Source organism: Marmota monax, unplaced genomic scaffold (assembly GCF_021218885.2).
Source record: "Marmota monax isolate L192 unplaced genomic scaffold, Marmota_monax_Labrador192_F-V1.1 WCK01_AAM20220418_F8-fsc00099, whole genome shotgun sequence".
NCBI lineage: Eukaryota > Metazoa > Chordata > Mammalia > Rodentia > Sciuridae > Marmota > Marmota monax.
The window spans coordinates 894,476-900,764 of NW_026692126.1; positions in this window are offsets into that span (position 1 = coordinate 894,476).

Consider the following 6,289-nt stretch of genomic DNA (forward strand, 5'->3'; position numbering starts at 1 on the left):
GGGGGAGGACTGCTTTGGATGGGGTGGTCAGGGAAGGCCTCTCTGAGAAGTTTTGTTGGATATATAAAAACAAACAAACAAACTACATAACTGTTTTATCAAACTTGACAGTTCACCTCTTTTTAAAAAAAATTAGTTTTAGGTGGACACAATATCTTTATTTTATTTTTATGTGGTGCTGAAGATCAAACCCAGGGCCTCATGCATGCTGGGCAAGCACTCTACCTTTGAGCCCCAACCCCAGGCTGGGACAGTTCACCTTTTGATGAGGGCAAACCTGATAAACACAACCAGGAGATCAATGAGCATAGAAAATTCCAGGACTTGCAGCAAGGAGAGCATGGTAGTGATTTGCAAAGCAGCATTCCCTCCAAACAAAGAGGTGCTTTGGTTGGAAATTTGTACATGCTCGGGTAGGGGAGACTCATCATCACAAGTAGAGGTAGGGACATTTCTGAGCATGCACATTTCAAGGTCATAAATGAATGGTCAAAAGGGGGAAAAGGAGAACAATGGGCTCTGGACTTTCACAATTTCCCATATCTACAACTGTTCCCCGACTGCCCAATAGAGATGACTCAGCCTCACTGAACCCTAGGAAACTCAGACCCTTACTGACACCAGTTGCCATTTTCCTCTTGAAAATGTGCTCCTCCGCTGCTTGATAAAGCATTGCTGATTCTTTGAGGTCTGTCTCTGTTTCTTTTTCTTCCTCTTTTATTTGCTTTCAGCGGGTACATTCCTGAGCATAGAATTTAGTCCTTAGAAGTTTTTCCAAAAAGCATTGGCGGAAACATACGGAAAAAATTGGAAGGTATATGAACACTCTTCTAAAGGGCAGTACTTCACCCCCAGAGTATAGCAGCCTGTCCCTAAGAGTGCCAGCCTGGACTAGCGGCTCACGCTTGCACTCAATACAGAAACAACACTTCACCTGTGGACGTGAAAAGTGGGGGATTTCTCCCCACAAACAGCAGCTCTCTAACAGACATCATCCGGGTGTTCTGTGATTCAATTCCATTCTGTCTTTATCTATTTGGATATCGTGTCAACTATCTTAGCAGGTTAAAGATGCAGTCCCACAAGACTGTCCCCTCCTTCACACATCAGTCACATGTGCCAGGTTGTGTTCTTTAAATAGAGGTGCCCACAATCCCCCCTTCTCAGGTTTGCTCATGTGTTAAGACAACCCACAGAACCCAAGGGAATCCTTCATGTTTTCCAGTTTATTATAAAAGATACAGAAAAGCCGGATGAGGAGATGCACAGGGAAAGGTATGGGGGAGGAGCTGTAGAGCTTCTGTGCACCCCTTGGTACCTCCACGAGGGTAGCAACCTAGCTCATCAAATCTTCCTCAAGTTATAATTAATTAATTGGTACTGAAGATTAAACTTAGCGGTGGTTAACCACTGAGCCACATTCCCAGCCCCCCAGCCCCTTTTTGTGGTGCTGGGGATTGAACTCAGGGCCTTGTGCATGTAAGGCAAGCACTGTACCAACTAAGTGATATCCCCAGCCTCCTTTTTATGTTCTATTTTGAGATAGGGTCTCACTAAATTGCTGAGGCTGGCTTTGCACTTGCGATTCTCCTGCCTCAGTCTCCCAAAACCCTGGGATTACAGGCATGTGCCACCGTGCTCGACTCCTTCTTCAAGTTTTTAAAGAACATAATGCCCAGCCACCCTTCCTCACCTCCTTCCCTAACCCTCTCATTCTCTAGTCACATGGTCTTTCTGGTGACTGGCTTCATCCCAAACTCTCTGGGGGCCACACCCTAAGTTACATCATTAGATAAACCTAAGCAAGATCATGTCCACGAATAACAAAGGCACTCCTATGATTCAAGAAATTGCAAAACTTTTAGGCTCTCTGTAACAGGAACTGGGGGACAGAAACCTGGGCTATTTCATGTCATCCCATAGATCAGATGATGAAAAAGATCCAGCCATGGAAAGGACATTCAGGTAGAAAGAACAGCAAGCATCAAAGTTCTGGGCAGGAAAGGATGCTTATGGAGCCCAGAGGAAGCCTATGTGACTCAAGAAAGGAGAGCAGGTGAATGAGAAGAAAAGGGACAGAGGACTGAATTGGAGAGTGGGGATGGAGTCAGACCAGACCCTGGGCAGACAAATGGCACTTACAAAGAAGTGAGCTCATAGTCTCATTTTAATTTTATAAATATTACTCTAAATTGTCGGGGTGACTATAAAGTTAATTCCATAGTCCAGGAGAAGCCAGATGCGGTGGCACACGCCTGTAATCCCAGGGGCTTGGGAGGCAGGAGGATCACAGCTTCGAAGCTGGCCTCAACAATTTAACAAGGCTGTAAGCAACCCAGTGAGACCCTGTTCCTAAATGAAAAATAAAAAGGGGGCTGAGATTGTGGCTCAGAGGTACAGTGCTCTCCTGGCATGCGTGGGGCACTGGGTTCGATCCTCAGCACTACATAAAAAGAAAATAAAGGTGTTGTGTCTACCTACCCCTAACTAACTAACTAAATAAATATAAAAAGGGCCCGGAAAGTGGGCGTGGTTAAGCACCCTTGGGTTCAATCCCAATACCAAAAAAAGTCCAGGTGGAAGATAATCACAGATTGAGCAAGGTAGGTAGTGGTTGTATTGGAAATAAAAAGACATGAACATTTCAAGAGATTTTGGAAATTTTAGAATGTAAAAGAATGCACCAGATAACTAATGAAAATGTTTTCTGACAGTGAAAACCAAGAGGTGGGGAAGGGAAAAGAATATGCTAGTCCTATATTTACCACGTTGGCATTAGGATTATTATGAATGGAAGATAACTGAGAAACAGCAGGCACAAAAGCTCTCTGCCCTCCCCTACATTTGCCTAAAAGCAGGACATAAATTTCCATGTGTAAAGGTGTCTCCCTCTCTGTGCCAGGAAGAGGTGGACGCTTATTAGACTTTTAATCACCAGAGATAACTTCAGACTTTAAGCCCGAAGTGATGCAGAGGAATCTTCAAAGCAAGCCTCAATAAAAATACCCCTTACTGACCATTAGGCACCCTGCCTCACCCCTGCCTTGCCATACATAGTTTGCCATCCCTAAAAGCCTAAACCCGGTGGGGTGCAATGACATACGTACCCTTGTAATCCCAACAGTTTGGGAGGCTGAGGCAGAAGGATCACAAGTTTAAAGCCAGTCTAAGCAATTCAGTGAGACCCTGTCTCTATAAAATATATAAAAGGGCTGGGGATGGGGCTCATTGGTTAAGCACTGCTGGGTTCAATCTCCAGTACTAAGGAAAAGAAAATAGAAAAACAAACAAACAAACCCAAAACCCTTACACTGCAGGCTGGGGATCAGCTAGGTGGAAGAGCACTTGACTAGCATATGCAAGATCCTGAGTTCATCTCCCAGGACTGCAAAATCAAAACAAAAAAACACAAACAACAACAAAAAACCTAAACCCCTTTTCCCATGTCTTGTCATTTCTCTACAAATTAACTGTTCTTTGCTAAGGGGCTACATAAGCCCCAAGCCCTAATTACCCCATTGAGCAACTGATCACCGAGTTCCTCCTGTGTGTAGGTTGCATGCATTAGTGAACTCTGATCAGTTTTTCTTGTTAATCTGTCTTACTTCAGTTTAATTTCCAGGTTTACAGACCCAGAACCTAGGAGAGTAGAGGGAATGTGTTTTTTCTTCCCATGCAGTGAGTATACACTGTCACAAAATAGTGTTTATAAATTTCTCAAAGTGGCAGTAAGGAACATCTTTATTTATTGATGGCCCAAAGGTACATTTAATTCCCTGTAGCATATAAAAATAAGCGTATAGACATAAAATTATGCTTAGTAATCAGTGATTCAATATTGTATGTTGAAAATGATGTCGTGTCTAATGAATATCCATTAATTAACTGAATTAATTAATTAATTCTTCAGTACTGGGGACTGAATTCAACAGTGCTTTACCACTGAGCCACACCCCCAGCTCTTTTTATTTTTTATTTTGAGACATGATCTTGCTAAGTTGTTTAGGGCCTCACTAAATTGCTGAGGGTGGCTTTGAACTCTGGATCCTCCTGCCTCAACCTCCCCAGTTGCTGGGATTACAGGCATGCACCACCACGCCCAGCAAGGCACATTAATTTTAAATTTCCTAGTAGCTACATATTTCAATGTAAAAAGAAACAAGTGAAATTAATTTAAAGTATATTTTATTTAATCAGAGATATCCAAAATGCTTTCAATCCTCCTGCCTCAGTTTAATCCCAAGGATTAAATCAGGATTACCGTGTGCCACTACACCCTGTTTAATTAACTGAATTTAAATTAATCTGAAGTTCTAAACTACTAAAGACCTTGGAAACTACAAGGTAATTATCAATGGAATTTACCAGAATATATAAGGTAATATAAGGTTAAAAATGAATTTATATTTTTATAATCTTAAACATTAAATAGAAGTAATGTTCACTTATTCAACCAGTATAAATTAAAGAGTATATCTAAATAGAATAAAAATCTACATTTTAGCTGGGGGTCGTGGCAGATGTCTGTGATCCCAGCAACTCAAGAGACTGAGGCAAGAGGATCACAAATTTAAGGCCAGCCTGGGAACTTTGCAAGAACTTCTCTAGAAATAAAAAATAAGAAAGGCTGGGAAAGTAGCTTAATGTTAAAGCACTTTCCTAGCATGTACAAGGCCTTGTGTTCAATTTCCAATACTGGAAAAAAAAAAAGGTATACTATGCTTTAATGTACATTAATTTAATTACATGTCTGTTAATTTAATTTTAGTATGTTTAATGCCTATAACTCAGAGAAAACATGACTTTATCACTAAGCCACATTCCCTAGCCCCAAAGAGCTATTTATTAAACCAAAATTATTAAACTAATTTTGTTTGCCAGAGATTTATGTTAACTTGAGTTCTTAAAATGCTTCTGAGTTAGTTTCTATAAGAATATCTGTTTTCACATTAAAAGCATTAGAGGTTCAATTTCCTTAATTTCTAGAAGTTTTCGTTCCTGTGTGGTGACCATCTATAATTCCAGTGACCTAGGAGGGTAAGGAAGGAAGATTGCAAGTTCAAGGCCAGCCTCAGCAATTTAGAAAGGCCCTAAGTAACTTAGTTAGAGACTGTCTCAAAGCAAAAAATTAGGGGTCTGGGGATATATCTCATTTGGTAGAGTGCCTCACAAGCACCACCAAATAAATAAATAAATAAAATAAAAAATTTTTTTTCTAGGAATCTTAGGGATATTCCATTTATATAATGCTTATTTATTTCTAAGTCAATCAAAACAGACTTCTCCTAAGAGATTTTTTTTTCTTTAAATTTTGAGACAAGGTCTTGCTAAATTGCTTAGAGTCTCCCTAGTTGCTGAGGCTGGCTTTGAACTTGAAATCCTCCTTCCTCAGCCTCCTAAACCACTGGGATTACAGATATGTACCACTGCACTCAGCTCCCAAGAGATTTATAATCTCATTTGGTAACACTGTCTGGAGGTAGGAAAACACTCTACATTCACACAAGGAAAGATAAAGGCCTTTCCAGAATTACAGACATACAGACATACTGAGAGGGAAAGTTTAGAGATTCAGTTCTAAAATTTCAACCATGGTTCAAGGATAACAATGAGGTGGGTTCCATAGCTAGAGAGTGGTAGAGCCAGAGTTCCACCCCTGGCAACCTGGCTCCAAGTGGACAGAGTGGTCAGGTTAGCCACTTCCAAGAGCCCCTATTTTGCAATAATGGAGGAAACCAATCAAGCTATTGTAAGGGTTTCCTCTTAGGAAAGGGGAATGGAGGACACTTCCATAACGCCCCCCACATGGATCCCAAGGCAGCCTCATGCCATGCTCTGCCAGACAGGATTCTGACACCATCTCAGTGGTATTAGGTGTTAACACAGATTAACAACTCCACTTTAAAGGCAATAAGAAATAGCTTATTCTGAACTAAACATGAGTGACCAAGGCCCACAGATTCAGGTTACCCTGAATGACTATGCTCCCCAGTGGAAGAGGTTACATGAGCTTTTATAGCCAAAGAACAAAGAAAGTCATAAACTCGTATTCAACAAATACCTCTGTGGGGGCATGCGGTGGGCGGGCTATGGCAAAAGAGAGAAATCTTTTCTATAGGTTTCAGATGTTATCTTGTAGCATTCTTAGCTTTAGGGTTGGTGGAGAGAGTGGTCTGCTTTTCATCAAACTGTATAGCAAACATTTAACTAAGCTGAACAATACATTCCATTCTGAGAGGTTTACCTAACAGTCAAGAGAATGTTAGGCTGGATACAAAGGTTAAAAGCA